Raw genomic sequence first — 24343 nt, forward strand, 5'->3', positions numbered from 1 at the left:
TCTGCCTGATGAAAGAATGAAAACTAAGTTCCATTTTGGCACAAACTATTTGTGATGAATGAAAAACAACAGATTCCCAGTTTTTCTTGGGTCAAAAAGAATGTCTGCCCCTGCATTTAGTTTTAAAAAGCAAAAGAGAGTAGAAAACCTTTCTTTTTCTTCTTCTTCAGGAGCTACCTTCCCATCCCCACCCCCCACCCCCCAGTTGCAGCACATGTGGCAGACCCTGCTGTCCAGTGGTCTGAGCTGTGACCTAGCTTTGAACTAGTCCCCCAACCGCACAACCGTGGCTGCCCCCTTACACGTGCATCCCTGACGTTTGGAACCAGACACTAAGTGGATGATCGCTATGATTAAGCTGCCTTTTAATTATTCAATGAGATGTCAATGGTGCATGCCATTGTGACATTATAATGGACTACAACTCCCTCGCAGATGTCAAGAAAGGCAGGGGGCCATTACCTTGTCAAAATGTTGGCTCCCTGTGACTTTATTTCCAGTACACCAACTAATTTTTCACGTAGCACAGAACAGCAGAGTGAGGTGGGGTGCTTGACAAGGTAGCCTGCTTGGAGCGATTTGGGTGACACAACGATTTGGTTAATTCTGTATTAACTCAACAAATTCTCCACTTTTTGAAATTCACTGACTCTCAAAATTAATGAAATTTTAGGGGTAATCAGTTGACATTTCTTGGCTGTTCACTGGGCAAAGGACTTTAACATGGGTAGAAGTTTGGCTAAGGATGGGGCAGGAACAAGAAAAAGAACATATTGGTGACATCCTGGCAGGCCTTTGTTTCATTAAACAACCACTGACTGCACTCACACACATGCCCACATACACACACATGCATGGACACACTTACATGCACCCCTCATCCCCCGAGGAAGCAAGGAGTGTTGGTTTCCATTGGGAATAGTAAAAGCTGGCTTTCTAGAGTTGTCTTTAACTAGTTGTGCAACTTTGAATAAGTCAGCCCTGTGGGTTCCAGTTGATTCACCTCTTAAAGAATGCCAGGCTTGAATCATTTCTAAGGTATGATGACACAGCTGATGACTGAATCTGATATAATCTGACTGTATTAGACTGATGACTGTAATGATTCATGCCACACACTCTCAAGGATCATTAATTGCCTTGTATTCATCTGTCACTGACTCTGAACCCAACACTGTGCTAGGACAGAAGCTAAGTTTGACAAGGTTTCTGCCTTTAGGAAACTTACAGCAGAGCCCAAATCCCAAAGGTGAACAGTAAACAGGCTGCAGTTAAGAATAATTCTGGCATTGTGCTGATGGCAAGGGCAACTGGAGTTCAGGGAAAGGAGAGATGAGCGTGGGCTTGGAAAGCTGCACAGGCATCCTGCAGGAGGTAGGAAGTGACGGTGCTCCGGGGAGGGACAGGATACCCAGAAGTGGAGGGGACAGGAGAATGTGGGGTGAGTAGAGCATGAGGGAGGTGGCAAGGGGCAAATGAAGACACAGTCCCTGGTGTTTCCTTGAGGGAACTGAAGATTTACCCATTCCCTCTGATGTGGGTGGTGGTTGGGTTCTGAGCACCTAGCAGCTATTCTCTCTTCTTTTGGTCACAAGATCTTAAATTCTTTTGGGAAATTATCGGTTCCTCACCGTGCATGCGTAAAGGGCTTATGAATCAAGGGACATGTGACCCGAGACACACTGACAAAGGACTTCAACTTTTGAAGGCAGTTAGTCCTGTGCATGATAAATGCCTGGTGTTCATTCATTCCAGGGACAGTGCCCTGACCTGACAGAGAAGTGATTATTGCCACTGTATATCATTTCCTACTTTTTTCAGTCTCATTTTCCAGCCTTTCTATTGATTCTGTGAGCAATCTGATATCTTTCCAATGTAATCCCTTTTGCTTAATTTAGCCAAGATCAGCTTCTATTGTTTACAACCAGCAAACCCTAACTCATATCCACCCATCATTTATCCACCCATCATCCGTCCATCTTTCCATCATCCATCCATCCATCCATCCATCCATCCATCCATCCATCCATCCATCCATCCATTCCATCCATCATCCATTTGCTCATCCATCTGCCATCTATTCATCCATCCATCCATCCATCCATCCATCCATCCATCCATCCATCCATCCATCTATACATTTATCCATTCATCTATTCACTCATCCATCCATTCCCCAGACTACTGGAGTATTGAGGACGAGTAGGAAATAAGTAAGGACAATCAAAATACACAAAGTTAAATGAAACTTCAAAAGCCAGGATTTGGAGTTAAAAAATTAACTCTATAACAATAAGAAATTTAGTGCTAAGTAACACAACACAGGTGTTCCAGTAGATAAGTCATCAAGGTCAACTGGTACTTGAGTGGGCACTTTGGAGGGGATTTTTTTAAGAGCAAAGTTTGAAGGACACTAACACATATAGAGCACCTAGCACCATCCCAAGCACTTTTACCGGAGACATCTACCTTATTTCCCAACCATCCTACAAAGCAGATGTCCATGATTCCATTTTGTGGATGGGGAAACTGAAGCTCAGAAAGTTTATGCCGCTTCACCTAGGTCACAGCTACTAAATGACAGGACAGAGATTCAGAATCAGGTCTTACCACCCCCAACACCCTTGCTCTTTCCTCCAGCCCACACTTCCTAACACAAATACATTGTGTGACCTTGGGAAAGTCAATGCCTCTCCTTGGGACTTCATTTCCATCTTTACAGAAGGAGGGGGTTGGATGAGACAGGTGCATTCTAGCACTACATTTAATGAGCATAGGAACAGGTGTGACGTTGATATGTCTTTCTTCTGTGCCTGCAGGAAGTGCATTGTGACGAGTGCCCTAAAAGAACTATTCTGGCTACTTGCTTTCCTGGGGTCCCATATTTCACCAGATTCAGACCAGTTTTTGTGTTTATTTTTTGACTTGAGATTCTTATGCCACATGGGTAGAATAATAAATCCAGATCCTACACTCGCACATGATGCAGGCTTGCAGACTCTAGTTATTGTTGGAGATTTGTCTCCCTGACCCCCCACCTAGAACCCCTGGGAGACACCTAGCTTCCTTGGGCTTCTGGATGGAGTTTTCTACTCTTAACAGAAATGATGTATCAAGTGGCGTCTCATGGGGGGGAAACACAAAAATGACACCCTCGTCAATAGTCCTTTATGCAAGGACCCTGTCTTGGGGCTTCAGGTGATCATCACCCTCCACCATCCCCAAAACACACCAGCCTCCTGGCCTGGAGCCTAGGACCTGGTCCCACAGGCCCCCAGGAAGCCAGCTGTGTGTTGAACACCATGGTTTTTAAGGTCTTTCCTTGTTTCTGGAACCTAACGGCTCCTTCCCTTCCTTCCTTCCTTCCTTCCCTCCCTCCTTCCTTCCTTTCCTTCCTTCCTTCCTTCCTGCCTGCCTGCCTGCCTTTCCTCCCTCCCTCTCTCCCTCCCTCCTTCCTTCCCTCCCTCCCTCCTTCCTTCCTTCCCTCCCTCCCTCCTTCCTTCCTGCCTGCCTGCCTTTCCTCCCTCCCTCCCTCCCTCCTTCTTTCCTTCCTTCCTTCCTTCCTTTTTCTAGTTTGTGCATTTGAAAACACTAGAAATGGTAGTAAAACTAGTTTCTGTGTTTGGTCAGCTTAGATCACCTCATTGCTTAAAGTTCAATCACTTCTTTAGGGAGAGCAGAGGAATAGTTTCATATCTGAGCCCACTGCCTCCAGCCATGTGCCTGGTTCCAGCAAGGCTCTGTGGGCCAGCCCAGATGCCTCTCTGCTCCATCCATGCAAGACTTCTCTTCAGTCAAATGAGGGAAGCCTCCTGGGCCCCTTCACTTAGCATTCACTCTAACCAGACACTAATCTCATTTATAACTTTTACTGTCTACAGTGAGTGATTTTTTTGAATCAATAAACTAATTCATTGCAAAGTCAATTGGTTAAAAATTAATACCTTACTTTTTCTCCAACCACCCACCTAGTAAACCCCCAGGTTGGCAAGTTATTTCCATTAAAAGGAAAAAAGCCTTTAATCATATAATCATCTTTACATTTTGAAATGATAAGCCTGCATACTGATTATAGAGCTAATTATGTTATAATCAGCCCATTTCCTCATCCCGGTCCCCTCTCACCTGAGCACAGAGTTCCCTGGCTTCTCTCCTTGCCTTGGGCTAGACCTGCACCCCCTTCTATCCTCTCCCTGCCTTGCTGCCAGAGTGGTCTTTCTGAAATGCAAATTTGATACTGTCAATCCCATACACCCTGTTTAAAATTCTTCTCTGGTCTACCATCATCTAAATAGAGTCCCAAATGCATGCGAGCTGTTCTGGGCCTGAGAATGGGTTTCATCCAGCCTGCATGGGGCTTTAAACATTTTAACCTAGGATGCCTCTAGGCTGGGTGTGTGTGGTCCAGCTGGCCAGTGGTGTTACTGCCCCTATCCACTTCCACCTGTCTACTTCTTACATCACCTGTCTGAACCTTAAAGACAACTTCATTTCTAACCCTGACAAAGGCTGGATTGCCCAAATGAAATCTTCCCTTCCTAAACTTAGCCCTTCTGCAGTGTGTCTTACTGACAATGACTCTACTCACCTGAACAGTTTCAGGAAGAATAGAAATAGCTTCTGTTTATTGAGCACCTACTCTATGCCAGGCCCAGTGCTAAGCACTTTAAAGACAACATCTTGGATAAACTGCACAATAATGCTATGCAGAGGAGGAAGCTAAGGATCCAGGATGGTTAGAGCTTGGTCAAAGTCAGAAAGCCAAGAAATGGCACCACCAGGACCTGGGTTTAAGTGCATTTGGTTCCAAAACCTATGCTTCCAACCTCTACACTGCACAGCCTCCTGCTTCTAAATAGGGGAGAAGCCTGTCCTTTGTTGGCAGCTTGCTGTTGCACAGAGCTGACCACGCCCTGTTTGTACCCCTTTCCCTTGGGTCAGTGCCCTCTAGATTTCCCTCCTACCTCTCTGACTGTTCCCTCTCACCCTCCTTTGCCTGCTTCTCTACTTCCAGACCCCTAAATGTTGGCGAATCCAGGGCCCAGTGCTCAGCCTGCTGCTCTTCTTTGTCAACACACTCCACTTATGCGATCCCACCCAGTCCCACAGACTAAATGCCACTATTCCACCATGACTTCCAAATCCCAATCTCCTGTCCTGACCTCCTCTGGAGATCCAGGATTATGTGTCCAACTACCTACTAGGATACCTAATAGTTACGTCAATCTCAACAGGCCCCAAACGTTGAATTTGCCTTCCACCTCTCTCAACACCCGTAGCTAATCTCCCCCAGCCTTCCATTCTCAATTCATGTTACCAGGATCAGCCTAATGGCTCAGGCCCACAACCTGGGAGTTATTCTTGAGCCCTGCTTATATCACCCTCTACTACCAATCCACCATGAAGTCTCACTGGACCCACCTTCAATATACGCCAAATTGGACCATGCTTACCACCTCCATCACCAAAACCCTAGTCCAGTCCACCAGCATCTCTCATCCCAAGTATTGTATCTGCTTCCTAACTTGTCATCCAGCCTCCATTCTTATCCATGTTCATCCAGTCTCTGAAGCCAGAATGATATTCTTGCAGGGTATATTAACTCATGGCACTTTCATTCCTAAGCCCTCCAATGGCTTCTCACTGCACTGGGAGTCATCTCCAAGTTCAGCCCAGCCTACAAGCCTTGGCATTTGGCCTGCACCTACCTCTGCAACTTCAGCTCATATCACTCTCTTCCTCTTCTATTCTGCTCAAGACATACAGGTCTTCTTTCTATTTTTTGAACAAACCAAGTTCATTTTTATCTCAGAGACTTGGCACTGTATGTCTTCTGCCCAGAGCACCTTGCCTCTAGGTCTTCCCTTGATTGCATCCCCCTATCATTTTGGCCTTGGCTCAAATGCCACCTCTTCATGCAGGGCTTCCTGACTACATGAGCTAATGAGCTAAAGCATCTTACAAACATCCATTTCCATTTCTGTCTATCCTATCATCCTATTTTGTTGTCTTCAGAGCGCTCATTATCATCTGAAATTATGGCATTTGTTTATATGTTTACCATCTACCTTTACCATCCCATTCCATCTCATTGTCTTCTAAACTATAAGCCTCATGAAGGCAAGGACTGTGTCTGTGTTGTTTGTTTGCTGTGGTCCAGGGCTAACAGGAGCTAGCACACAGTAGGCACTCAATTAACTCTTACTGAATAAATGACCTAAACCTCTGAGAGGTAAACTGAATTCTGAAATAGATTTTAGGTGAACAATTCTTTACTGAGCACCTATTTTGTGTACATAGAGATATACAAGGCTCTGAGGAAAACCTTCCTTATCACATAAACCCATAAGCCCTGCCCTGCACATGGTTGTATTGTCATCATCATCATCATCACCATCCCTCCATCATCATCATCGTCAGCATCATCACCATCACCAACATTGTCATCACTATCATCATCCACCATCATCACCATCATCATCATTGTCAGTAGTAGCAATAATCTCCAACATGCTTATGATGCTTTACATTGAACAAAACAATTTTTTATACATTATTTCTTTGGTTTCTCAGAACATCCCAGTTAGGGAGATTTGTCACTATTTTTTCATCAACTTTTTACAAATGAGAAAACTGAGCCCTGGGAGGAGAGAGAGACACTTGCCTGAGATAATTCAGCTCCAAGATACCCTTGCAGAGTATCTTTTTCTTTTGACTGAACTGCCTTTCTCCACACCAGCCTCCTTTTCCACCTGGAGACAGGTGATGCAAACAGAGTCTAGGACTCACTCCTGTTTCAACAACACTTAGTTAAGAAATTGCCCTGAGTTTGTACATTTTCATTCTGGCAGTGTAGGAGAAGAGATAGCTTTTAAATTGTAATCCATGGCCAAATTTTATGACTGCTAAGGGGGGAGAAATAAAAGCTTAAGGTGAGTTTAGGAGGACTTTTTTTGGTTGGTTAAAGAAAAAAAATTACAAAATTAAAAGTAGAAAAAAATAAATTACTAGTGACTGTTTTTACTGCATGAGCTTACAAGCTGGAGTGGAGAATTAAAAAGTTATATAGCTGGGGTTTCTAACCATGACTTATTACAGATGAATCCTCCATATTTATAGCTTTTTCTGTTTTTCCCATCTCAAGATAGTAAGCAATCCCCTGATATAGGGTTGTTACTCTCTGCCCAGGAACCCTGGAGGCTGCGTGTACTCAGCAGAGCTGTCACAGCTGACAACACAGGAAGGACCTGGCAGGGGGGCTTGTTTATTGTCCCTCTGCCTGGAGGGATCCCTCCCTTGTTCACTCAACAACCACTGAAGTGGGTGGAGGTGGGGAGTACTCCTTCATGCCAGGACCCAGTGAGGAGAAGGAAGGCCTTAAAGAAGCAGAACAATAACAGCCAAAGTTCCACGCCAGAAGCCATCCTCTCAATTCATTTAGCCCTCACAACTGCAAATACCACCATTATCCCCATTTTACAGATGGGGAAACTGAGGCACAGAAGGATTAAACAACTTGCCCAAGGTCACGCTCAGTGAACTGCCTCTCAAAGTGCCAGTCCTTGAAAAGTTTAAAAAGTTGGGGGGCCAGAGGGGGGCAGGGAGAAGAAAGATTAAAGGCAGAATGGGAGAAATGACTGGGGGAGGGGGAGGAAGGAAATATTAATTGAGCCTCTGCTTTGTGCCAGGCTCCACAAGTTCTGCCTGGTCATCATTTTTCTTCCTCGCAATCACTCTGTGGGAACGCAATGGGTGGCATTTATGTCCATTTTACAGATAAGAAACTAAGGTTCAGAAACCTTAATGAACTAGTCAAAGTTAATTTGGAAGTGACATTGATAGGATCTGAACTGACATCTGTCTGTTTCCATTTCATACTGTCTGGATGGCCTTGGGCAAGTGATCTGACCACATTGAGCATCTGTTTTCTCATCTATGAAAATGGAATAGTACTCTCTACTCTCAAGCTTATCTCAGGCTCTGGATGGGAAAATGCTTTGTAAACCAGGCAGCATTGTGAAACCAACTCTGCTCCAACACCTGCTTGCAGGTAGGCAAGGGCCAGCTGCTTTCTCATTAGCTGGGGATGAGGAAATTGAGGCCCAGGGAGCCGACATTGACTTGCCCATGCCACAGAGCTAATACAAAAAAGACCAGAAGTGAAACCTCCTGTCTCCTAGTGTAGAGTTCTCCAACATTCACTGATAAGAGGAAACTTAACTGGGGAGAGATAGTACAAATAATCCAGCAAGTACAAATAATTGATAGCAAAAATCTAAACATGGAAACACGTGACCCTGGATCTCAAGGTCACTGACTTGTTACTTTTTCTGACAACACAGACTCCTAGAATGTCCATCCTAAGAAAGACTGCATAGATCAGTGACTCCAGCTAAAGAATATCCATGCTTTGTTTTGACCCCAAGCCAATGAAATCAGAATCTCTGGGGGCTGAGCTTGGGCTTCAGTAATTAAAAAACAAAATTTCCCCAGATGATTCTAATGTGCAGCTAGAGTTGAAAAATCCTGACTTATGATCTCCCTTATTTTCTGGATGGGCACTAGAGGCCCAGAGAGGGGCAGCTAAGGATCCAGGGTTGTCCAGGAGTTAGTGGTAGAGTGCGACTCTGGTCTCCTGGTTTCCTAGCTTGGGACTCTTATTCCACTCTCGTCACTCTGCAGTTGTGGTCAAAGTGACCAGATGATCCTGGTGCCCCCTAGTACCTGAGGACAGACACCACCCCTCCTCATTTCTCCCACTCCCCATGCCTCCTCACCAGCACCTCATGCCCCTAGAGAGAGTCCTGGGTACGTGGGAGGCCCAGGCTGAAAAATGGCCTGCAAGTCTGCACCTGGGCTGGTCTACACACTGCAAAATGAAGTGGTGAACTGAGGCAATTATCCAATGTATTAGCAAGCCTGTTCCTGCGGCACTCCTGCGAGCCAAAGTAATAAATACAAAATGGTAATTTCTCTCTGGAAGCCTGACTCCCGCCTCCCACACAATTCCCCTCCCACCCAGAAGTCATATACCACCGCCTGGTTGTCCTCTCCTGGATGGGGCAGCAGTAACTGAGTTATTTAAATATCTTATGCAAAACCTGCTTTTTCGAAAATCTGAATCTTCACACAACAACCTCAGTTCTCCTCTGCAGCTTACTTGTCTGGCCACAGCAGATCCTTCTAGACTTCACTGGAAAGTAATAAAAATGCCTACAGGTATCAATTAATGACTCCTAGTGGCTAACGTCTTCTTTGTGTGTGTCGTAAACTAGCATCAGCTCTGGAAAGGGAGTGAGAAGAGCTAGGTTGTAGCTTAGACCTGGACTCTTGCTAGCTTCGTGACCTTGAGCAAGTCACTCCACTTGCCTGGGATTTGGAACTCTTTTGTTACCTTTCCCTAGAGTTGTGCAAATCCAAATGGAGAATGGACATGAAACTGCTTGCACAGACTTCCATAAAATCTGTCTATGGGAAAGTGAAGACTTGAACTCAGGTGCCCTTACCCTTACCCACTCCATGGTAATCTCGCAGGGTATCAGTGGCTGTATGCAGCACAGGGAAGACCACGGGGTTACAGGACATTCCAGACTGAGGGAACAGCATATGGAAAGGCTGGGAAGAACATGGTAGATACAGTGAATCCAGGCAGCTCAACATGGAGGACTGCATGTGTGGGGGTGACAGTCGAGATTACCTGGGTGCTTGGCCTTATCTTGTAGGCAACAGGGAACCACATGATAATTTTAGGCAGGGAAGATTTTCAGGCAAAAGATAAATGGCTGGTCCAGTGTTTCAGCACCAGACTGGAGAGGCCATTGAGGGGTCTAGTTTGTTGACTGGATATAGGATACTATGGGAGCAGGGGAGATTGACTTGATGACTTGGAGTATATTCACTTTGATTCCTTAGAGGCTGGCACAGTGCCTGGTATATAGAAGGTACTCAATAAATGTATGCATTAGTAAATGAAGCTGTCAATCAGTGAATGAATAAAAGAGTGAGCAAAGGAATGAATGGCTGAAAAAACAAATGAGGGTATGAATGACTTAATTGAATGAATAAGCTAAGGCATGGTTTGCAAACAGCCTTAGCAATTCTAACTAAAGGCCTTGTAGCAACAAAAGTGAAACTTCTAGCTGCATTACCTAGAAACGCCCTGTTATTGGCACGGCTCCCTTAATTGAAGACTTTCTCGCCCCTAAGTAGCAACATGCTGCTCAAAGACAAAAACTGATTACTGTGATCAAGCCAGAGGCTCTCCTTGGATTCTCACCTGTCATTGTCACATTTACTGATATCCACAAAATCAGAAAAGGGAGAAGAAATACCTAGCAGTTCATCTTCGCAGGAACTAACTCCTTTTGGAGGTATGTGACTCCGTTGCCATTTCTCCATTCACATGGACTCCCTCAATGGCTTGTCATTTCGGTATCATATAAAGACAAAGCAAAGAGTTATCCTTAATAGAAACTTACCAATTGCTGTGCTGTCTGCACATCTAAGCAGCAGCAGCCTGACGGTCTAGCCTGGGAGAAGCAGCTTTGCTTCTCAGAGCAGGATTCAGGACAAGGTGGGCTTTGAACTCTGTCCAAAGGATGATTTATTGTAACAGAATAAAATGGCAGGGTTGATATGCACTCAGGTCTGTCTGGGGACAGAGGCCCTTCTTTCTCTTTTATTCCATCCTGCTTTTGCCTCCAGCCTTGCAGATCCTTGCTACATATAATGTGGTCCATGTACCCGTGGTATTGGTGTCATTTAGGAGCTTGACAGGAATGCAGAACCTCAGGCTCCACCTACTAAGCCAGAATCCACATTTTTGCAATATTCCCAGGTGACTCTCATGCACATAAAAGTTATTGAAGTTTGAGAAATTCTGTCTATAGGTGACCCAGGTGGCACTATGGACCCTCCCAGCCAAGTATTCAATTCCCTGTGACCAGGTTTCACAGTGCTCTCCATTGGGATCAGGGAAGACTTCCCCTGGGAGGTGACACTGACTTTGAGACTTGGAGAAGGACACATATTTAAACTCTCAGTGGCGATTCACCACCATGAGTCAGGGAAGTTCTGAAATAGGAGTCAGAACTGACCTGGCTTTGGTACCAGCTGGGTAACCTTGGGCAAGTCAATTCTCTTCTCTGGGCCTTAGCTGCCCCATCTGCAAAACAGGAACATTCGATTTGCTTTACTGCACCACGTGGTTATCGCAAAGATAACAGAAGTGAAAGATTTGCAAGTTCTCTGCAGAACACAATGCCAGGGAAAGGGTCTGTTTTTGCTGTGGGCAACCAGCCATCCTGACCTAACATTTTGGAGGCTGAACGAGGAAACTCTATCTGAACATCAGAGGCTTAAGACCTTTGCCCTGGTGAAGATTAATCAGCAGAGGAACGTGGTGCTAATTACCCAGAATGGAATACTCCAAAGAAAAGGGCCTGGCTCAGTCAGTCTCATCGAGCTGCCCTTAGACAGGGATTTGTGATTGGATTTCTCCTGCTGCAGTTTTTTTCCATTCACTTGGAGTTATTTTTTAAAGGAAAGTTCGGCCTAAGGACCTAAAGCTATGTTACATTAGCATTCCAGAGGTCAATATTTCCAAAGCTGCTAGAATCAGGCTGTTCTTTCATACTGTGTGGGTGAGAGAGGCAGCCACATCTTGGAAGGAGCCAGATGTACCCACAGTACAAAGAACAAGCAATTGAGTGACTGGAATTGGGTTTTCCAGTGTGGGAAGGAAGAAGACAGATCCTTCCCCAACTCGGGGCCTTTGGTTGGCTGTTACCCTGTTTGGAATCCTTTTTCGGATCCCTGCATAGTTTCCCCTTCTCATCTTCCTGATCTCAGTGAAGATGTCACTTCCTCAGAGAATCAATCCTCCCCTGCTCCCTGGCTTCAGGCAGCCCCTGCTGTTCCCTATCAGATGCCCTTATTCATTTTTTTTTTTTTGCCTTCACAGCATTTATTAATATTGGAAGGAGTCTTGTTCATTTATTTGTTAACTTACATATTATCTGCTCCTCTACCCCCCAACATACAATGTTTTTCTAAAATCTTTAATCACCTGGGGGTGTCTGTTAAAAATAGACTGATGGAAAATCAGTTAGGCATGGTGGTGCGTGTCTGTAGTCCCAGCTACTTGAGAGGCTGAGGCAGGAGGATCACCTGAGCTGAGATCATGTCCCTGTCCTCCAGCCTGGGTGACAGAGCCAGACCCTGTCTCAGAAAAAAAAAAAATTGATGGGCTTCTCCCCTATAAATTCTGATTCAATAGTTCTGGTTTGGAGCGAGGGATTTTTTAAATCAGCCCTTCCCATCGTTCTGATCTTTGGGGAGACTTGGAAAGCACAGATCAGGATGAGAGCTCTGTGAGGGGAGGATCAGCTCCATTTCCCTCTGTATCCCATATTCCCTGGGATCCCTGGCCTATGATCATTTGCCATAACTCTTTATTGAATGAATGAATGAACGAACTAATGAGTCCACATATTTTTTGTTTTTTTTTGGTGGAACTATCCTTTTTCCTGTTTCAACAATTCAATATTCAGACAGGGAACTTGTCACTTACAAGTTACAGCATTAGGTGCTGGGACAGCTACAGGATAAAGCCAGACATGGCCCTTGCCCTCAAGGAGATGACAGCTGAGGAAGGGGAACCTGAGTCAATGCACGGGATTGCAATAAAAGACCGAGAAAGGAAAGGGTCATCAGAGGGGCATAAACAAAGTGAGTTTTGTGTGGTTGAAAGGGTGGAAAGCGTCCCTTTGCCTACAGATGATTTATATGGAAGAGTGGCCTGAGATAACCACAGAAGAGATGAGATTTTTAGAAACAGTATTTTTCTTTTGTCTTATGTGTTGATTTGTTGTAGGTTATACACACATGTGGCTAAAAATATTCAGGTCATAGATAAGGGTGAAGAGTGAGAAGTAGGGCTCCCTCTCTCTTTCTGCACCCCATCTTCCAGGCCTCTCCTCAGAGACAGCCTGCTATCAGATCTCAGGCATCCTTCCAGGCATATTCTGGGCATATCTAAGCACCCAGTTGTCTAGAATAGACAGGGCATCAGAGGCAGAGATGGTGAATCAGGGCCTCCAGGGCAAAGGAAACAAGGACGTGGAAGCTGGAAAATTCTTTGGAATAGAGATAAGCAGCTCATCAGTGACTTAGCTTTGTGACTTTGGGCCATGAACTCATAAATCCAGGAGGATGGGAAGAGGGAGGTCGGTCAAGGTAGTAGGTGCTTTCCTGGCTTGTTGGCTGGTTAAAATTCTTGGAACATGGAGCACGAGAGAGAGGCAATGGGAGTGAGGTAGCCAGGGGTCAACATAAATTAAAAATTCCAGTCTGTCATGGTGGCTCACACCTGCAATCCCAACACTTTGGGAGGTTGAGGCGGGAGGACTGCTTGAGCTCAGGAGTTCTAGACCTGCCTAGGTAACGTAGCAAGACCCCAACTCTATAATTTTTTTAAAAATTAGACAGTTGTGATGGTGTGCACTGTATATTCCAAATGCTATATTTTAAGAGTGTGAGATGCAGGTCCTCATCACCACTTTTCCTACTAACCTTCTGAGCTTCAGTTTCCTCACTGGTAAAATGGGTATAGCCCCAGAGTGTTGTCCTGAGGATTAAAGAAGATAACAAATGGGAGGCACAGAGCCACGTATATAGTAGCCTTCCTTTATCCCTCTCCCATGCCCCACGTCCTGGCAACCCATTCCACCTAAGTTGCCAGACTTGCCTTTGTAGAGATCTCAGCTACATCATTTATTAGCAAGGCCACTTTCGGTGAGCTGACCCCTCCTCACTCCTGGCGCATAGTGGGTGCCTACACGTTCCTGCTCCATTTTTGTCTTTCCCCAGCATCATAGCCCACCTAAGAGCGTAGGAGACATTGCTCTTGCTGTTCCAAAGACGTGGCAAAAGATGAAAGCCCGAAACACTCATCCCCGGCCGGAATTATAAAAACAAAACTACTTGGATGTGAAAAATGCGGTCATGTTTCCCTGGCTGGTTAAAATATTTGATGCTCATAGAATATTCAACAACAACAAAAAAGGCTCTCACTCCATGCACCATCAAAAATGTAATGTAATTATAGTGATGTTAAATATCCCCAGCTGTTCTGAGATATTTGAATCTTAAATCAAGCCTGCCTGTATACATCCTGCGGTTGCAGCTGGAGATCCACACCAAGTACCATACAAACATAGAGCTGGGAAAGTTCAGACAAGAACTCTGGGCTAGAGTCTCCACATCTGTTTGTTAGAGGTTGGGCCTGACCCCCAAAACTGGTATGAGGATCCCCCAACCTGAGGTGTTGGCAGCCATGTGCCTCAACAGGGCTATGCAATCTGACAGGTCATAAGCGTTTATCCAAATCATCTTTCAAATCCATGTGCAGGGAGCGCAAAGAGATAGTGTAAAATAAATGGTAATAAAGTGAATAAACACGCGTCTCACTCCAGAGCCTTTGAGGTGGTTCTATATATCAAATTCTTTCCATAATTTTCTCTGTGAGACTGTGCTGAGAAGCAGAATCAAACGTCATCTGCTTTCCTGAGCAGTAGACTTAGATTTATGGATGTGAGCTCACAGTAGATGCTCGCGCGATTTCAAAGTGGGAAAATAATTTTCATTGGGAGGGGTTCCAAAAGAAGATTAAACCCTTCACTTTCAAAGATCAGAGTATCAACAAGTTTCAGATTAGATATGCCATCAGAATCAGATGGGGATGGCCAGAATACATATTTTGGAAGAAGAGAGAGTTTACAGAGGAACAAACTGTTATTGCTGTGATACAAAAGTGTCATCTGTAGGCTTAAGAATGAATCTCCTTACAGTCTATTTCAAGCTTCCCAGTGACCTGCGGTGTGACCTCGAGCAACTCAATCTCCCTCTCTGATTTTTAATTTTGATCAGAGTACTGAATGGTGAAGAAACACAAAAGGGCTCTGACCTACTCAGAGAGGTGTGATATGAAAATGACATAACGTTTCTTGGCTAGAATTGTAACAATATACAGAAGGCCATTGAAGTCTACTTTTCTACGGCCTTAAAAGTCTTTCTTGGAAGAATTGGGGGGAATCACCTATTTTAATGATGATAAGGATGATGAAGATAATAGTGATAGCTCACATTTATTTAGGACCTACACACCTGTGCTGTGCTTTTACACACAAGGGAGTAGGAACAGTTTCTGTATTTACACTCAACATTTATCCACAAACACTAGCCTAAGGCTGGCTCTCAATAATGTTTAAAGGGATTAACATATGATTTTTAAGTTTTGAAACAGCTCTACACGAAAAGTAAGGTCTGTGTTTTGCAAATGAGGAAACAAAAGCTTATACTAAAACATATCTTGGATTTGAACTCAAGTCCTCATGACTGCAAACGTGCATGCTCTTTCTGTAGCTACATGAGGAAGGAACGCATTGGTGGGAGGCAGGGTGTGTCTTGGGAAGTCCAGTCCACCCTCCTCTTTGCCTTGAATGGCTGGGTGACTTTGGCCTCAGGATCCTCCTCTGTAATATGAGAGCATGAGCCAAATGAGTCTCAGTAAGGGTAAGCAGCTCTCTAACGGCCACCCAGCCAACACAATACCTGGCAAAGCTGGGATTTGAACTTGAGTCTCTCTGACTCCTGAGGCAATCTCCTTTCTACTCCCCCTAACCACCTCCTTTCTAAGTTTCTGGAGTCCAAATTCCCAATCTTGCATTATGTAAGTGTGGTTAAAATACTCCCAAGCTATTTCTGAAACTAGATGTGTGTTTGTTACAAATTCTTTTATGTTTTTGAATTTTGGACAGATCCTGCTTCAAAATTACCCAGCCTCTTTCACTAATGTGGATTCAGGTCTGTAATAGAAAGTGTTTTGTACATCAGAAACAAATGGGGCCTCTATTAATTTCCAATTCTTGCTGTAACAAATTACACAAACCTTACTGGCTTCAAACAACATACATTTATTATCTTATAGTTCTGGAGGTCAGAAGTCTGAAATGAGTCTTACCAGCTAAAATCAAAGTGCCGGCAAGGCTGTGTTCCTTCTGGAGGCTTTAGGCAGAATCTGTTTCCTTGGCTTTTCCAGCATCTAGAGGCCATCCATCTTCCCTAACTTGTGCCCCCTCTTCCATTTTCAAAGCCATCAGTGTAACACTTTCAAATCTCTCTCCTTTTCTCCAACTCTGTATGTGTGTGTGTGTGTGCTTGTGTGTGTGTGTGTGTGTGTGTGTGTGAGACAGATCCTTGCCATGTTGTCCAGGCTGGAGTGTAGTGGTACAATCTTGGCTCATTATAACCTCCACCTCCCAGGTTCAGGTGATTCTCCTGCCTCAGCCTCCCTGGTAGCTGGGACTACAGGTGCCTGCCATCAGACCTGACTAATTTTTGAATTTTTAGTAGAGATGGGGTTTCACCATGTTGGCCAGACTGGTCTTGAACTCCTGACCTCAAGTGATCTGCCGCCTCAGCTTCCCATAGTGCTGGGATTACAGGCGTGAGCCACCACGTCCGGCCTCTTTCTCTCTGACTTCTGCTTCCGCAGTTCCATCTCCTCTCACTCTGATTCTCCCACCTCCTTTTGTCACTTTTAAGGACCCATGATTACACTGGGCCCATCCGGATAACCCAGGATATTCTCCCTATCTCAAAATCCTTAACTTAAAAATCGCATCTGCGAAGTTCCTTTTCTACATAGGGAAATGTATTAACAGATTCTAGGGATGAGGTCATGGGCATCTTTAAGGGGCCATCATTCAGCCTACACATGGCCTTTGCACTTTGGTTTGACTGACACCCCAGCTAGGCCCTGGCCCTCTGTTAAACCTGCTCTGGTGTGGCAGAGGGTTTCCCCCAGAGCACTGATGCTTCTGATATTGCACATTCTCTTGGGTTCACTGGGGAGCCCAGCACCTCTCCCCAGGCACACTTATTTGCTTCACTCTAGGATGTTCATCCCACATGCACTTTTATAGATCCAATAAATCGGTATGGCTGAACCACAGGGATCCCTCCTTATCAGCATTCACAGGGCTTCCAGGAGCCCACAGCCCTGTCTCTCAAAGCGAGTGTGGTTCATGGACCAGCAGCATCTGTACCACCTGGGAGCTTGTTAGAAATGCAAATCTCAGGCCTTGCCCCAACCTACTGAATCAGGGTCTCTGTTGAGGGCCTAGTAACCCGGACATGCTCAAGTTTGAGAAGCATAGCCCCCTTAAGGACTTTGCATCCGTCCATTGCCAACTGGAGTGTGGTGCAACAGTTTAGTACCAGTTCTTTTCTGCAAAGTACTCACAAGCCCATCACTTTTTCCCTAAGAACATCTTCCAGGGCAGGTGAAATCTCAAACCCACACTGACCAGCAACAGAGGTGCTGGAGGAAGAAAAGGTATATGGGGCCTTAAGAGACCTTAATTCAAATGCTGGCTCTTCTTGTATTCCTGTGCTGAGTGACCTCAGGCAAGTCACTCCTACCTCTGGAGTTAGGCAGGCAATAGAGTGTAATCAGCATCCTCCATTGCTGCAGAGATAGTAATGCACATTATCACATCCTATCCAGGTATAATAAATTAAGCTTCTGCTGATTACAAATGCAGGTTTGTCTGGCCAAAGCTGCATCAAGATCTTTTTGTGGGAACAATTGTGATGCAGTGCATTGACTTTGGAACCCTAAGGTCAGGGCTTCTGTGGCCTTGACCAAGGTACTGAACCACACAGTGCCTCAGTTTTCTTTTTGGTATCAGGGACAAAAGAATACGTTTTTCTCTGCTCTGTTGTCAGCTGAAATAAAATAATGAATGTAAAAGTGTCTGGCAGAAAGAAGGAGCTCAATAAATGTGTGTGGAATCGGAGGAAACAATTTACAAGGCAAATTAATAGTATAAACAATGGTGTCAGGGGAGATATTTGACATGCTCAGGAGAACAAACTTCCTGAGTACGTTAGCAGCCTCTATTTGTTTTACCAACAATTCATGTTCCAATTATGAGTGAGTCATCTATTTGTTAGCACAGGCCCGAGCTGGAACTCAATTTGGCACCATTTCCTCATGCAGGACTTCAAGTTACCAGTGTCCTTGAAAGAATGAAAATAGTAATTTAGTTGAGGTTGTGGCACAATTAAAACTTTTTTTCACAACTCCTGGGCAGATTGTCCTCCATAGATCTACTTCTCTTTTGTTTGTCTGAGGGCAGAGGAGGATGCAAATTCATTACTGATCTTGTCCTCTTACGAACTGTTTTTCCTTCTCAGGGTTGCAGGTCCTGGAACCCAGGATGACTCTCCAAAGCCTACAGCAACCTGCAGTGAAAAAAACTTCAAGGCTTGGAAGATTGTGAGTGGTACCCTCTATGAAAGGATTTGTTCTTATCAGCATCTCTGAGTGTTGGCAGAATGGAGCCATAGGAAAGAACATGGGCTTTGAAGCTGGACTGATCTTTGGTTGAATCTTGACTCTACTACTTCCCAGATGCATGACTTTGTACCTCCTTGAGCCTCAGCTTTCTCATCTGTAAGCAGGGTTCCATGACACTCATTCATGCTGTTAAAATTGAATGTGACTGTTTATGTAACAGGTACCCAATACAAATCCTAGGCTGTTGCATTCCAGCCCCACTCCCTGTATATCAGGAAGCTCCTTTTGGACTCAGTCACTCCAATGAGGTACATTGACTGTTGCAAGCCTGTTTACCAGAAACAGATCAGACTTATGGTCATCTTGGCGGCTCAGTGCCTGGCACACAGTAGGTGCTTAATGTGCATTGACTCCAATTGACACCCAATTGAGTCAATGAAATTGACTCAATTTCTGAGTAGTTCATCCAAGCAAATCACTTAGGAGAATGAAGGCAACTGACACACGAAGCAAATGTCCTGGCTATTCCTCCAGCCCTTCTCCATTGGGCAGACATCTGATTGATGCCTTCATGACTGGCCAAAGTGGCCCCAAAATAGCCACTATCAGAATCATCCTGACGTTGGTCAATTTGGATATCCGCAGACCTGAGTGGAGTTTGCATTTGATTCCCTAAACTAATTTCCTGAAGTCAAATAACTGGTGGAGGTCTTTTCATGTTCCTTGTATAAATGTCTATTTAATCACCATCCTGTCTCTAGCACTTCAATAATTTGTACATTTCCCCCCTTAATTACTGTTTCAGCTCTGCAAAGAAAAGAAATGGTTGGCTGAAAAACTCACGCCATCTGCACTATTTGAGCTCTCTGTTCCCCAGACTGCCCACTTGAATAGAGAACTTTACAGCTAAATCCCGTTGATCATTTGGCTCACGCCCTCATATTAAACAGGAGAATCCTGAGACCAAAGTCACTTAACTAGCCAGGGCAAAGCTGAGGTTGGGCTGGACTTCCCAGGACACACCCTGCCTCCTACTGATGGACTCCTTCCTCATGCAGCTGCAGAACGTGCATGTACCTTTGCAGTCAGGAGGACTTGGGTTCAAATCCAAGCTTTGTTACCTGCTGAGTCTGTGACTTTAGGTGGATTACAGATGGTCTCAGCACTGCAGTTCCCCCATTTATAAAATGTAGATTTTCACACAGTCTTCCAGGGTTATTGCACAGAATTGAGATGACATGAAACATGCCCAGCCAGAGTCTGGCACATCACAGCTGCCCAATGCTATTTGCCTTTGTCCTTCACTCAAAATGCTCACCGCAAGTCGTAATAATGGAAATAGCTCACATTTCTTGAGTGCTTACTTAGGGCCAGGAATGGGTCTAAGCACCTCACATGTATTAGCTCACTTATTCCTCTTTCTCTAAAGACAAAAGTATCTTTCTTGATTCCCTAAAGCTATCCATCCTCCCAACTACTGGACTGCCTGGCCTAGTGCCATTTCAAAAGAGTTAGCTGATTTTAAACAATATGTTGCTGAAATGATTTCTTGCTTTCTGTCCTGGCAAGTAGCAGCCAGCTTGTCTGATGTGACAAAATGTGATGAAACTAAATGCTGTTTTCTTCGCTTTCAGTACATATGAGTGGCCCAAAATCTGAACTCAAGGTTAACTCTTGCAGAGGATGTTGGACAATAGGGAAGGGTGCAGGGAGGAGTGGCCTCCCACAGAGTTAGGAACAGGGTGGCAGCTGGGGTGTTTGGGACATAGATGAGGTCTCTCTCCACAGTCTAACAACCAGTAGTGAAAGAAGTCAGAGTTTTGCTGCAAAGTTCAAAAACTTTAGTTTGGTCTCCAGGCGCCCACTACACAATTGCTTCATCACCCCTCAGCCCAGCTCCCATCTCAGCACATCCAGACCCTCCCTCCAGCCACCCTGAACTAGGCGCGGGGCCTAGAATGCATGCGTTCAATCTCATTATTTCATGTCTCTGAACTCCCGCATTTGGACTCCTGTCCTCTCACCTTGAAGTCCTCTTTCTCTCCTTTTCTACTTTGGAGCTTCTACTTATCCTTCAAGATTCAGCTGAGACACCACCTCCTCCAATAAACCATCGAAGATCCCCAGTCTGATCCTTGGAGCCCACACAGCACCTCTGTACGCTCCTGGTATCTATTTACACATCTCTGTCCTCAACATCACGGAGAGCTCCCAAAGGGCATGTACCAAGCTTTATTTAATTTTATACCCACCAGCAGCTAGTACAGAACTTAGTATATAGTTGACCTTCAAGAGACATTGGTGGATTGAATGAATGAACTAGAAAATGAGAAAATGAGCATATACCTCTACTCAGGTAAGTGGTCATAATATGATATGATAATTATATGAATAGTAATTAGTAACTGCTACCATCAGATGTCAAGACACTGAGCTGAGCACTTTATCCACATTATGACAATGGCTCTTGAATATTGAGCACCTACTGCTGTCCAGGCATGTGCCAGTTACTGCTCATATGTTATCTTCACCCCAGATCTCCGAGGCAGGAATTATTACCAGAGGCTCATGGAGCAAAGTGTCTGTCCAAGGCACAGAGCTAGGAAATGGCAGCACCAAAGACCCACGCTGAGGTCTGCCTGGCACTCTCCCCTGAACCATGCCATCTGCCAGAGAGAGAGCCATTGCTCCTTGTTCCTGCAGTGGACCTCAGATTGGCCTCTGCTGGTTTCTGTTCCAACCTCCTGGTTCTTCTTCCAAAGCCCCAGTGCTCAGATAGCTCAGCCTCACTGTTTTGCATCCCACCCAATTACTGGGAAGGCTCCCTTCTTCTGGCCCAGGAAACCCCAGAAGGGCCAGAGTGTGCAGAGCTCGAGTCCACAGCTGATGCCAGGGAAACAACACAGGCATTCAGAAGCCAAGCTGCTTTATCTGACTGCTGAGAGATTAACTCTTGCACAGCTGCAACAAAGAGAGGAGCTGCAACTAAACACATCTCGAGTGGGCCTAGAGGATAAGACCCAACAGACACCCCCCTCCCCTGCCAGGTTTATTTCCAGACCATGGGACTAACTGGTTGAAATGGGACTTAGGGACAGCTGGCACATCCCCCCAAAGGCCTCCTCTAGAACTCCATCTCTCACCTGTTGCTCTAGTCCTCTTAGGATTGGGGAGCACAGGTTTCTGGGGAGTACTTGGCATCTTGTTTTCTACTTTCCCTTCTCTGTTCCCAAAAGGAATAAATGCCCAGAAGTGGCCTGGTTCTCACTGAAATACATTTCACTGGTGTTCTCTAGAGGAATTAAACCAGGAGCCTTGTTGCACGCAACACAGGACAACAGGGAATGTTGGGGGTACCTGATGGAGGTATGCATTCCCCAGTCCTTTCCTGTCACTACTTGTCAAGCTGTCTGTTGGGTGCCGGAGACAGCAAGTACATCAGATATGATTCCTACTCTGGTTTGGAGGGGGAGACAGGCACAGTCTAACAAGTGCGATGACATGTGCCTGTGTGAGGATCGACATCTAAACAGGGTGGAAGAGGGGCAAGAAGGGGAAGGCATCAGTTGTTTGGTGATGTGGCATAGATGCAGCAGGTGGTCAGGAAAGGCTCCAAAGCAGGAGAAACCCCAGAGCTGCCTGTTGAGCAGGCAGTTGTCCCCCAGGCAGACAAAGCAGCATGAAAGGGGAGTTACAGCAGCAGCGCAAACCAAACCAAGCAGAGGGGCTTGAGGAGCAGGGATTCAGCTGTTGGGAGCTGTTCTGTAGACCTTGAGTATATGGTATGAGGGAGGGTGTGGCAAGAAATAAAGCAGGACCAGGTGGAGGGTCTGAGGAGCTCAGGCCTTAATCTGACGACAGCTGAACCACTGAAAGGTTTGAAGAAGGGAAACCATATGCTTTGAGCAGTGCTTTAGAAAGACTACTCTGGCTGTAAAGCAGATGATGGGATGCAGGGTGTTGGCTGGGACAGAGCTTGAGGCCAAAAGACCAGTTAGGAGACTGATGTGATTGAAAGGAAGCATTTCTATAGGGGCTCAGCAGAGTTTTCAGAGCTCTCTCTGACACACACACACACACACACACATACAACTAATATGGTGTATACAGTATTGTTATCTCCATTAGATGATTTAGGAAACTCAAGAATAGAGAGATTAAGTCACTTGCCCAAGGGCACATGGTAAGTGGTAGACTCTGAATTTGAGCCCAGTCAGTGCAGCTTGAGAGTTCATGTTCTGTCACTACACTTTGGTGCCACTCCATCAAAGATGACAAAGGCTAGAGAAAAGGCAGTGTGGTTAGAGGAAAATATTCCTGACAGGCCTGCTGTATATTTGGGGCTTCCTGAAATAGCTTCTGGCTTCTACAGATAGAGGGGTGAAGCCTTTAATTCTGAGGTCCTTTGAAAAACCTACAGCATGCAACTTTAAGGGGCTGGATACTCCCAGGACTGGGCCATGATAGGAAGCCACTAGGGGTCACCTGAGTCTCCAGGAACACATACCTTTGGGAAATGGAGGTAATACTTTTGCTTGGGTGTGTGTGTGCCTGCAAACTCTTCAAACGCAGGGACTCAGAGTACAGGGAGGTAAGAGAAGGGTGTGCCCCAGTGGGAAGGACCTTACTCTCTTCAACTCCCTAACAATTGACCCACACAACTCATGGCCATGCCTGCTGCAGAGGTTGAAGTCAGGTGGCTCCTGAAGGGACTGTGTCCTCTGCATGCCGCAGGGACATGTTGCCAAGACTCTGACAACCTGGGCCACCTGGGGTGACTCCACTTTCCACTCTCCCAGCTCCTAGGAGGGACAGGATTCCTAGCAGTAGAGGTGGGGGAGAGGGCAAGAGTCCTGTGTAAGTCCTCTGAGAGAAGAGGCCCAAGGTCAGAGAGGAAGGGTACATGTGGTCTGTGTAATGCAATTAGTGGTATGCAAAGTTGGACTTTGAACTTGCTGGCTCTGAGCATTGGACAGCTTTTTAGAGCTTCATTTTTCTTATTTTAAAAATGGGAATAAAACTCATTAACGCAGGGCTGCGGTGAATATCAAAAGTGCATAGTGGCTGTTAGAATGCAATTCCACACACTTTGCAAAGCAATAGTCAGATTTTCAGAATTACATTTGATGGGCCATGCTGTAAAACTTGGAGCTGGAGCGAGGGCCTGTTGCTACTTGGATGTAACCTTGAACTTTAATCTAACTCTTGAGGCTGCTAATTAGTGATCAGCAAAAAAAAAAAAAAAAAAACAAAACAATAAACAACAAGAGATTGCTGCCCTCATTCCTTCACCTTCGTGGAACTCAGAATTGTGCTTGGAGTCCTGGAAGAAATCACTTAGAAGCATGTGTTAACAGCAACTCCTACTTGCCAAAGCAGGGAGCCATCAGGTACATTTTCTTTAAAAGACAGCTGAAAATCTCAAGAAATAAGGAATGTTTTCGGAGTGGATAATTCAGTGCTACTAAATATACAAGCTTAAAGCAAAGCCAGCAGGACAAGATTGAAGCCAGGATTGCCTTCCTAGACAAGGAATAATCCAATCAGCCAATGAGAGACCTGGTATGACCGGCATCATGCCAACACTTGTTGGAACTGTGGCATCTCTTTACCATCCCAAAAAAAGCTTTGTCAGAAATGAGGATCTCAGGAGTGATGAATCAGATCTGGTAAAATCACCATCATAGCACTACCAATAAACACACACACCAACCTTCCCTGCACTAGTGGAAAAGCCCAAACCCACCTAAGGGACATTTACACACGAATGGCTGGACAGGCGTGCATCATGCTGGGGCCTGGCACCAGAACTCCTCCAAGGCAGACTGCACAAGGCAGATACCTTCTGTCCAACAGCTGCGTTATCCAGACCCACAGCGTGAGGGTACCGGCACGGCAAATGGTTTACAAACCCTGAGCACAGCTTCTCCTGGCCGCGGCTGTTTGCATCCACATCCCTGCTAGGATGCTTTCTCAACT

General features: G+C 45.3%; 1 protein-coding gene across 1 annotated transcript in view; it reads right to left on the reverse strand.

Annotated features, from left to right (window-relative positions):
- The window catches only part of LOC100450915 (acid-sensing ion channel 2), a 277187-nt gene that overhangs the window by 251159 nt on the left and 1685 nt on the right, over positions 1-24343 (reverse strand). The window lies entirely within an intron of this gene.

Source organism: Pongo abelii, chromosome 19, assembly GCF_028885655.2.
Source record: "Pongo abelii isolate AG06213 chromosome 19, NHGRI_mPonAbe1-v2.0_pri, whole genome shotgun sequence".
In the NCBI taxonomy this organism is placed as follows: Eukaryota; Metazoa; Chordata; class Mammalia; order Primates; family Hominidae; genus Pongo; species Pongo abelii.